The sequence below is a fragment of the Solanum tuberosum genome, unplaced genomic scaffold (assembly GCF_000226075.1).
Source record: "Solanum tuberosum cultivar DM 1-3 516 R44 unplaced genomic scaffold, SolTub_3.0 scf00140, whole genome shotgun sequence".
NCBI classification, from domain to species: Eukaryota; Viridiplantae; Streptophyta; class Magnoliopsida; order Solanales; family Solanaceae; genus Solanum; species Solanum tuberosum.
In genome coordinates this window covers 945056-957066 of record NW_006239064.1, presented here as the reverse complement: position 1 = coordinate 957066, position 12011 = coordinate 945056, and the positions used below count along the sequence as shown (strand labels likewise).

General features: G+C 32.5%; 1 pseudogene; it reads left to right on the top strand.

The window, feature by feature from the left end:
* The first annotated feature begins 1431 nt into the window (after positions 1-1431).
* On the top strand, positions 1432-8957 carry LOC102593909 (heterogeneous nuclear ribonucleoprotein 1-like; annotated as a pseudogene).
* Positions 8958-12011: the final 3054 nt, after the last annotated feature.

Genomic DNA, 12011 nt, shown 5'->3' with positions numbered 1-12011 from the left:
ATCACACCAGATACATGTATCTCGCGTATCTAGTATCCTAGATACATGCTAATCACACTAGATTTTTTTGCTAGTGTTATTGAAACAACGCCATTATTTATCATATTTGATTTGAAAATCTTTTCATTTTCTTGATGTCATAGAATTTTAAGTTTGAAAAAAAAGGGGCTAGCCCACCCCGACCCGCAGCCCTTCTAGGGTTGGGTTTGGTTGAACATTTTCAAGTCCTTCCAAGTGAAGGGCCAGCCCGCCCTTGCCCATCAAATTTCTTGGCCCGCAAGGCTTGGACCGGATGGGTATGGGTTGACCCTTTTTGACAACTCTAATGCCGGCGGGCGGATGTTAAAAATAAGTTTTAAGAAAATACAACCCACACATCAAAGATCGTACTTGTATCCCTAAGGTAGTAACCATGAGCTTTAACCACTTGCACCACAAGCCTCATTGTTTCTAAGTATGTCACGCTTAATATTTATACATTTTCTTATAAATATATATACAAATATATATGTATATATAAAATTTCAACCGAGATTATTGGGTGGCGTGACACCCCTTATGACATAGATCAGCCCCTGCCGGTCAAGGTAAAAGTTTAGCTCAGAATCCATAAATTATGTTGTAAAAGGCTTAATATAGTTCCTATAAAATTTATGTCAAGCGAGCCAAAAATTTAATTTCAGTATTCCCAAGTAATGCCGTAAAAGGCATAACCTTATTCCTACAAAACTTATGCCGAGTGAGGCAAAAAAATTCTAAACTTATGAAGATCGAATTAGATATGACTACATAAATTATACCTAATAACTTAATTCCTACAAAACATATGACGGACAGGAAAAAAAATTTGACCATTAGGGACATTAGGTGGCTAGGGATTATCAAGGTTTTTTCTATTGAATCTTTCTAGTAAGATTTTTAATCAAATAACTAGTAATGCATATTATTAGTTACATGCACTCTTTTTTCTTCACTTGAATTTTTTTCACTGATTTTTTTATGGATAAATTATCTATATACGCATCTTTATTTTCCATAATTTCTATTATTCCCTACCATTTTAATATATTTCTAAAATCTCTCTTTTTCCTTTCAAACCCCATTGTTCTGGATACATAAAGTTGTACACGTTTCTCTTCCAATTTTTATTCCCTATTTCACTCCTTCAATCTCTTCCTATTTTAACTAAATCAATATCTTCGTATTTTTACTCCCTCAATCTTTACTTTCTTCATTTTTTAATTTTCAGATTTGTTCTCTCTCCTTTCAGTAAGATCGCTCCACAACTTTTCTCAAAGAACCCAAGTAATTCATAATTTTTATCCATGTGTGTATCTGATACATTAGTTTCATAGAAAAAGGAGGTATCCAGAGAGCGAGACGAGATTTTCAGGTTTCTTCATTTGCCTTCTCCGATCTCGATCTTTGTCAATGGAGAACTCCCGCCGTCAGTCTCTTCTTCCAAGCTTTCTCTACTCCCCAACATCTTCTTTTTATTCTTTAACGCCCAAAACCCTTGCTGTTCCAAAAACAACCAATGTTTTGCCTCCTGCCAACAACAACTTCCTTATTCCAGCACCTACCGAACCTGGTAAGATCGAGATGTACTCCCCGCAATTCTACGCTGCATGTACCTTCGGTGGTATCCTCAGTTGTGGTCTCACTCACATGGCTGTCACTCCACTCGATCTCGTCAAATATAACATGCAGGTACGGATTGTGTTCATCTAATTTGTGTGTCAGTTAAATTCTATTAGTCAATGTGTATAAGATACATCATAAATGGTTTTAAAAAGTACTTGATTCAAAATTTTATTGAAATGTACCCGATTTATACATAAGATACATTACAAGTTACTAATTTATCTGTTTGTCATTGTTTGTATCACTATTAAATGTTGGACACTATTTTGTATCATGTGTAAGTGTTGGGTAATTTTTGTATCAAATTAAACTGTTGGCAATTAGTGTATCATGCCTAAATATTGGGGAATTTTGTATAATTTGTTCCTGTTTGTTTTATTGTGTATCATGTGTAACTGTTTGTTATTTTTGTATCATTATTAACATATTGTTTTTGTATCATATTTAACTGTTTGTCATTTTTTGTCCATTACCGTCTTTGAAGTATGTGATCAAACAAATTCAAACTCACTCTTTGAAGTTTGGTCCTACATAAAGCGTGGGTTTTATGTATCGTATGAATTTTCGACTAATGGATGAAACATAGAGAACGATGAACATAAAGAAGAAATTTAATTTTTGAATATTTTGGTTTGTTACACTATATGATTGAATTCTTGACACTAATTTGAAACGGAATAGCGTAATTTATGGGATCTTAATTTGATTTTCTGTTTTTTCCCTTAATTAGTGTAACAAATGGATACTATGAGATCTTAATTTGATTTTCAATTTTTTTTTCCTTAATAAGTGCAACAGATTGATACATAATGTATCCGGATCCTAATTTATGTATCCGAAATGCCTAAAAAACATGGAATTTGTGTAATTAGAAAAAGAATAGGGATACAAGGTAATTTAGATTTTACACTATGGGATTTATGTAAGTTATACTTTTTTTATACTAAGGTTTTAACCAAGCACATTATTTATTATTGGACATTCAAAGGAAAGTGTTATGTAGGGGAAGATCCACCCTTACCCAAGGAGTGTCAAGCGACACCCGTTCGTCGAAAAATTACATTGTATATAGAGGTCAAATTTCACTTTAATATATATATATATATATATATAAGTATTGACATCCCTTGACCCAAGTTAGGTTTAGTCAAGTGGTTAAGGTGTTGTGAAAATTCCTTGAGGTCATGTGCTCTTGTCCTACTAACCTCATAATTATATTTCTTACTATAACCATTGACACCCCTTAATGACAATAACTTACAAATAACTTATAGAGCAACTTCATTGAAGTAGCTTGCAAGCAACTTACAAAACATTTTATCTTTCCATAAATAAAAATTCAACCATTTGATTTTGTACATCAGTTTGAAGTAAAATAATATATCAGCCTCTCTATGTACCTATCTATGTTATATATAGTTAAGATAATCTTTATTTTATGTTGGAGTTGAGTCAGATAGCTTCTTAACAAAATCTGGAACTCTTCCTACAAAAAACAAGGGACCAAATTTTCCCACAAATTCTTGAAGAATCTTACAAGTAGCTCTACAACTAGCTTCCCAAAACGCTTATAAGTAGATTTACTAGCAGCTTCCTAAAGTAGCTTAATTACAGAGTAACATACAGTAACTTTATAAGCAACTTAATTACATAGTACTCTGCAAGTAGCTATTGAAAGTAGCTTGATTACATAATAACCTATCGTTGACATTATAAGCAACTTACTAAAACAACTTAATGACACAGTAGCCTGCAAATAACTTCCTAAAATAGCTTAATTATAGAGTAACTTAGGATTACCATTATAATCAACTTAATTATAGAGTAGTATGTGAGTAGCTTCCTAAAATAGCTTAATTACAGAGCAACCTACGATGAGCATTACATGCAACTATCTAAAGCAACTTAATTATAAAGTAGCCTGCGGGTAGCTTCCTAAAGTAGTTTAATAACAAAGTAACCTACGTTGAGCATTATAAGCAACTTTCTAAAGCAGCTAAATCATAGAGTAGTTTGTGGGTAGCTTTATAAACCATCTTAATTATAGAGTAGCCTACAAGTAGCTTAATTACACAATAATCGACAATGAGCATTATAAGAAACTTTCTAAAGCAGCTTAATCATAGAGTAGTCTGTGAGTAGCTTCCTGAAGCATCTTAATTACATAGTAGTCTGCAAGTAGCTTAATTACATAGTATCCTACGATCAACATTATAAGCAACTTAATCACAAAGTAGTGTGCAAGTAGATTCTTAAAGCAGCTTAATTACAGAGTCGCTAGCAAGTAGCTTCCTGAAGTAGCTTAATTACAGAGTAATCTACGAGTAACTTTATGGACAACTTTCTAAAGCAACTTAATTACAGAGTAACCTTCTAAAGTTGTTTAATTATAGTGTAACATGCAATTAACATTTGAAGCAACTTTCTAATGCAACCCGCAAGATGCTTCCTAAAGTAGTTTAATTACAGAGTAACCTGCAATTAGCATTATAAGCAACTTTCTAAAGCATCTTCATTATAGAGTAGCCTGCAAGTACTTAATTACAGAGTAACCTGCAATTAGCATTATCCGCATCTTTCTAATGCAATTCAATTAGAGTAGCCTACAAGTAGCTTTCTAAATTAGCTTAATTATAGAGTAACCTGCGATTAGTATTATAAGCAACTTTCTAGAGCAACTTAACTACAAAGTAGCCTTCAAGTAACTTCCTAAAGTACCTTAATTGCAAAGTAACCTGCAATTAGCATTATAAGCAATTTAATTACAGAGTATCCTGCAATTAGCACTATAAGCAACTTTCTAAAGCTATTTAATTACAGAGTAGCCTACAAACAACTTATTAACATTGTAAGCCACTTTCTAAAGCAGATTAACTATAGAGTATCCTGCAAGTAACTTTATAAACAACTTATTTTACAGTAGCTTTGCAACCAACTTAATTACAGAGTATCCTGTAACTAGCTTTGTAAACAACTTAATTACAGAGTATCCTACAAATAGCTCTGTAATGGACCAAATTTCTAAAATAACTTATCAAACAAATCGTAAATAACACTACACACAACTTTTATTCTTTCGTAAATAAAAAATTTAAAGCAATATACTTAGTACATCAATTATATACTAGTCTCTATATATATAGATATATATACAAATTATATTTTTTGAAAGCTGAACAAAAAATTGGACCAATTATTAGTGTGATAGCCCAAATATAAGTTTAGAAGCAAAGCCCATGTACATATTGAACAACAAATTGAAAACTTAACGAAAAAAGAAAGTATAGAGTATCAACACTTTGTTTTAATCTTTATATAAAGCATCAAAAGAGGTGAATTTTATTTTTCTCTCCAGTTTGTGCTTCGAGAAAATCAAATTGTAAACCCTAATTCTCTTCGATCTGTCGGATTTGACTGTATGGGTTCCAGAAGGAACGATTTCGACGATGGAGCTAGCCTAGGGTATCGTTTCCTTGCTTGTTTTATGACCTTTTATTCTTGAATTTTATTGAATTGTACGTCTATATTTTTTTTTTACTTTTTGATGTTGTTGCTGTTTTTAGAAGTTGGGATGTAGGTGTGTGCTTTTCCCCAACAATGGAAGTTTCTTTTGTAGTTTTTTTAAAGTTGGGATTTGAGGGTGTATGTTTTTTACGACGATTGAAGCATTTTTTTTTTGTTGTTTTTAGAAGTGGAATTTAGAGATGGGGATGGGTGGGGTTTTTCTTTTCCAGCAATTGAAGTATTTTTTTTTTATTGATTTTAGAAGTTGGGATTTAGGTCTATGTGTTTTTCCATCCATTGAAGTTTTTGTTGTTGCTTTTAGAAGTTAGGATTAGGATTATGAGTTTTTACAACAATTGAAGCTTTTTTTTTTTGTTTTTAAAAGTTGTGATTTGGGGGAGGGTGTGTTTTTCCAGCAATTGAAGCATTTTTTTTGTTGAATTTAGAAGTTGAGATGTAGGTCTATGTGTTTTTCCTGTCATTGAAGTTTTTTTTTTTTTTAATAATTTGAGAAGTTGAGATTAGGGGTATGTTCTAACCATTAAAACATTTTCGTTGTTGTTGTTTTTAAATGTTGGGATGTAGGGATATGTGTTTTTCCAACAATTGAAACATTTTTTTTTGTTGTTTTTAGAAGTTGGGATTTAGGTCTATCTATTTTTCCAGCCATTGAAGCATTTTTTTTTGTTGATGTTTTTAGAAGTTAGAATTTGGGGTATGTTCCAGCCTTTGAAGGATTTTTTTGTTGCTGTTTTTAGATGTTGGGATATAGGGGTATGTATTTTTCCAACAATTGAAGCATTTTTTTGCTGCTTTTTGGAAGTTGGGATTTATGGGTGTTTCTTTTCTCCAACAATTGAATAATTTATTTTGTTCTTTTTAGAAGTTGATATATAGAGGGTGTGTTTTTTCCAAAATTGAAGCTTTCTCTGTTGTTTTTAGAAGTTGGGATTTAGGGTGTTTTTTTTCCCATATCTTTTTTCAGAAAGATTTTTTTTTCTTACAGATCTTCATAAAATAACTAGAACTTACCAAATATAGCTTCTACAAACTATTTCCCCCCTAAAGGTTTGTAATCGAGAGGATTTATGAGCATATCTTTAATGTTTATTAAATTATAAGTCTAATTTTTGAACTTTTCGAAGCATTTGTTTTTACTGTTTTTACAAGTTGGGATTTAGGAGTGTTTCTTTTTCCAACATTTGTTGTTCAAAATATATTATTTTGTATCACAAATTAGGTCTCAAATATTTGCAAAATAAGTAGAAACTAACCAAATATAACTTCTACAAACTATTTCCCCCCGTAAGGTTTGTAATCGAAAATATTTGTGAGTGTTTTGGGAATGGAAGAAGATTTTTCAGATGAAAAAGAAGCTCCTGAGTACTTCTTCAATTTTAAAATTTCATTTTTAAAAAAAAATATTATTTTCGTAAAACAAAGTCACCTTTTCTGCAAACAAATATGCACAAATTGTATAGTCTAGGGCTTTTTTTTCTACTCTCGATATCTATTTTTGAGCATATTTTTACTTCATCGAATTAAGTCTAGTTGTTGGCTTTGTCCAACATATGATTTTCAATGCCTTTTTTTGGGGATTCTCTTGCTGTTTTTAGAACTTGGAATTTGGATGTTTTGTTTCTCCAATATACTTTTTTCAAATAGATTATGTTTTTTTTCTCACAGGATCTCTCAAATCTTCATAAAATAACTAGAACTATTCAAATATTTTTCACCTTCTACAAATGGAAGATGAGTTTTTAGACAAAAAATAGCTACAACACTTGTGATTTCAATGATTGGTTTCAAAAGAATAAAGAAAACACTATTTTCCTAGAGCAAGTGCACATTTTTGCAAAAATATCTGCCCAATTTGTGTTCACTAGGTGTTTTCTTGTTTTGCTTTCGAAAAAGTTATTTTCTTTGTGATTGTGATGTGTATTAATTTTGGATTTTTGTCCTCTCTATGGAACAGAAAAATCTTCATTGGAGGTCTTGCGAAAGAGACAACTTTAGGTTAGTTTTTAAACTCTGCTACATGTTTGCATATTGTTAATTTGTCATTATGGATGAGCTGAGCTTTGTGTTTTTTCATTTTATTATTCCTTGCTGACTGGATATTCTAAAGTTTCTAATTGTTCTTCTAATTTGGGTTTGTATAGCAATTTGTGAAATACTTTGAGAAGTATGGTGAGGTAATAGACTTGGTGATTATGAAGGACCGACATACTGGTAGACCTAGAGGTTTTGGGTTCATCACTTATGTTGATCCCTCTGTCGTTGACACTGTTATTGCCGAAACTCATAACATCAATGACAAACAAGTGAGTGGTTTAGCTTCACTTTCAATGTATATATTAATTCTATATTTGAGTATTGTCAAATATGGTTGGAGAAAGGAACTACAAGAAATTTTATGTATGTTTGTCATGAGAAAATTTCCTTTTTTGTGGTCATTTCTAACGAACCATCAATTTATGTTAACTCATAATTTTTTTTTGAGATAATGAGTCTGGTTGGTATCGTATATTTGTACTGTAGTTCATAGTATTCCTGGTATTGTGAGATTTCTGGTAGAAACCATATTGTGGGTAATGTATATTTGTAACTAAAGGTCATAATATACCTGGTGTTGTGAGGTTCTAGTGAAACCATATTCTCCAAGTACAAGCATCTTTTTTTTAGTAAAATACTGTTGTAAGGTGGCATGCATTTTGGTTTTGAGACTTACTTGATTACATTTTGTCAGGTTGAGATCAAGAGAACCATTCCTAAAGGATCTGCTGAATCAAAGAATTTTAGAACAAAGAAGGTTTTTGTTGGTGGCATTCCTACTACTATGGATGAAGGTGAAACATCACATATTTTTCTTTTTTCAAGAAATATTACAAATACCATGTGTTTTATACTGTAGTTTTGTGCCATATTTTATCTAGTTTCTCATGTATTTAATTGTTACTCTTTTTCTTCGTGGTTAGATGAATTCAAGGGCTTCTTCTCCAAGTATATATGGGAAGGTGACCGACTGCGAGATCATACGGGACCATGTGTCTAAGCGGTCTCGAGGCTTTAGATTTATTGAGTTTGATGAGGAACAAGTAGTTGATAATTTGTTGTCCAAGATGTCAGATGCGTTGGATGTAACTGTCTTTGAAATAGTGTATGGTCAAGATTTTTCTTTATTTTTATGCTACAATTTTCAGTATTATTTGTTCAGCTTTTCGTACAATGTCTCTCACGTGTCGTGGTTTAAGTATGTAGGATTCATTTAGTGTGCTTCTTTCAGGGCTCAGTTGTGTCAAGCTATTGCATAGGTAATCTTCTAGGTTAACATGTTTCTTTATTGTAGGTTGAGATCAAGAAGGCAGAACCAAAGAAACCATCACGCCCAGCATCTGGTCCTGCATATGGCAGTGAGTCTAGGGGACGTGCATACAATAATATATAGTTATGATGGAGGCTTTGGCGATTCCTATAACAATTTTGGCAGTGGTGGGGGTTTTGGCTCTGCTTCGTATAGGTCTTCTGGAGGTATGAGTGGTAGGTTTGGTGACTATGGATATGGTGGTGGTAGATATGGAGACTTTGGTGCTGGTGAATTTGGTAACAGTGGTGGCAGTGGCCGCTACCACCCCTATGTAAGGTAGATTTTCTTAAGCATTTTCTAGGTGTTGCATTTAGATGCTCTTTGGCTCAGAGTTGAGTAGATATAGGAGCGCTAGCAAGGAGTCAACATCTAGAAGATTGGAAGGACCTTAGTCTTTTCCTTCTTTTACCATTGTGGGCCTATAGTTAAAGCATTTTCTCTTTTCGTGAACTATGAATTAGCTAGAACCCAACTTTGGAGTTCTTTCATGTATCTTTTGTAAGATTGGTTTCTTAGATGTCTGGTACTCAGACTCGTATAACTTATCTACTGACTTCTTTATAAGGTAGATTCTTGAATTTTTTGACTTCCTTCAGATTATGGTGTGTGCTTGTTAGAGATCTATGGGGCTTGCTAGGATACAAAGCCTGAGTTTTTTTGACTTCCTAGAGCTGCCTAGATCTCAACCAATTATAGAGCCTGTTTGGATTTGGCTTATTTTAAGTGTTGTTAAGCTAAAATAGTTGTAAATCACTTGTGGAGTGTTTGGGTAAATTTAAGAAAGTGCTAAAAATAAGCCATAAGTTAGAAATTTCAAGACTGCATGCCATCTGCCCATTTAACTGTTGGAGGTAGTGTGTGCTGAGTAGTATCTTGTGGCCAATGCTGAATAATGTTGGTAGGCAAAGTACTTTTGAAGTCGAATTTTCTAATTTTAGGAAGATCTAACTCAACAACAACATACTCAGTGTAGTCCCACAGATAATTTTTGCATATTGGAAAGACGGAATGAAAGTACAATAGATAGATAGTATTAGCATATTGGACCAAAACCATCACAACCTCGATTTTTGCATCTTGTCTTCAATAGAAGTCATCTCTAACTTGTCTCATATATCCTCATTTTTAACTCTTATATTTCTCCTAGGATACTCATACATCCATCACAACATTCTCATCTCCGCCTCATTCAAACAACATAACTGGTTTATGAAGATCTTCATGCAAGTATATAATGTGTTAAACAGCTTTTCCGAAGACTTAATGGTCGTGGCACACTTGTATACTCTTTTATGTTGTCTTAATTGTACTGGATGATGAAAAGTTTTTTTTTTTAATTGTATGAGGTGTAATTGTAAGTACACTTGGCTTATAAGCTGTATTATGTACGAAAATTAAACCTTATTTTTACTTTGATGGCTGTTGTTTTGTTTTAGTTTTTCAAACAGATCGTTACATTAGTTATGTTGTTAGATGACTTTACTGAGTACACAGGGGGCTCTCCTGTGCGTGCTTGTTAGCTTTCTGGAGCAAACGTAAACAAGAAAGTACACGAACCAGATTGCCCTTGTACGTACTTTCTTGTTCGCGTTTGGTCACTGCAAATAATGAATTATAATTTAACCCGTTCAACTATTTTCAATTTTAATTTCTTTATTTATTTTCTTATAATTTGTTAGCTACATATTTAGCCTTATTTTTTAAAAGAAAAAAAAATAAAATTGACCCATCATTTCCAAACACAGTCTAGTCCATCGGTTAATGTTAGAAAATTGAGATTATCCGTTGATTTTGACCCTCAATTTTGGCCTGTGTTTCAATATTAAAAATCTTAAATTTGTCTCTGCTCGTATCTACTACATCCTCCTTTCTGTTGCCGCCCCATTTTCTTCTACAACTTGGCAAATTAGATCATAAAGAAACTATTAGCATCATTGAACACTTGTCTCTTACCATATTAACTTGCATATAAATATTTTCAAACTTTTGGGAAATACACACAAAAAAAATGAAACCATTCATATTAATACACATTTTATTTTCCAATTGCAAAACTACTATTCCACGTGCAATTTTAATGGATCAAAATAGCACTTAATTGACTTGATATGATTACAAATGTAATTTTTTCTATTCAACAAAGTGATTATTTGTGCACCTAAATGGGGTGGTTAAGTTAGCTTTATTGCACTCTCAAATCTCAAATTATGTTTTTTGCCTAGCTAGACTTAGAAAATGTCTATATATAAACTAGAAGGACATGATGATGGTTTTGGATAGATGTGAATTCAAGATTTTAAGTATGTAGATGTGACATATGACTATACATTCTAGTATTTTTGTGACATGTACGCGTACTTTAAACCCTAATACTTATATATGGTCGAATAATCTTTCAAAAGTGTGTAACGAAATACACACCTTATGTTTGCGCACTCATTGTCACACAACAAATTAGATGCATGCATCAAGACATTTTGTCAACAAGCAATTATCACTCGAGAAAGAGGATTTAATGTGATGCAATAAAAAACGTTGTAGACTATGTAGTCTAGTCGAAATCAAAGCATGACTTGCATCCGTGGGAAAAATTTACAAATATCCGCTTCTTCATTCATATAATTGAAAAATAGTCGATGACCTAGAGTGTCGAATTCCATATATAAGTGCAACTCCAGGATTAATTTTATCATGTAGTTTTACGTGTGAAATTTGAAACTCAATAACATTAATTTGCTATTATTTTTTTTTAAAATGACCAAAAAGTGACCAATGAACACTATTTTTATTGCATCAATTTGCTTGTGATTGTTGGGTAGTGGGCAAGAAGGGATGTACCAACAACTAACCACATTTCAACTCATATAACCAAAAAACATAGTCGTTATCATGAAATTTCAAAGTTTCACTCATACGTGGGATCTGAAACTCTAAGACATTAACTACTTTTTAAAAAAAAGAAAAGTGACCAGTAAACGTTATTTCTGCCGTGTCCGTCCGGGGTTGTTGGGTAATGAGAAGACATGCAAGAAGGGACAACCTATTCCTACAAACTTATACCGAGTGAGGCAAAAAAAATCTAAGCTTATGCCGATCGAATTAGATATGATTATACTGAGTAACTTAATTCCTACAAAACTTATGGCGGACAAGAAAAAAAATGACCATTAGGGACATCCGGTGGCTAGGGATTATCAAGGTTTTTTCTATTGAGTTTTTCTAGTAAGATTTTTAATCAAATAACTAGTAATGCAAATTATTAGTTACATGCACTCTTTTTTTCTTCACTTGAATTTTTTTCACTGATTTTTTTATAGTAAGGTTTTAACTAAGCACACTATTTATTATTGAACATTCAAAGGAAAGTGTTATGTAGGGGCAGATCCACCCTTATCCAAGGGTGTCAAGCGACACTCCTTCGTCGGAAAATTACATTGTATATAGAGGTTAAATTTTGGTTATATATATATATATATATATATATATATATATAAAC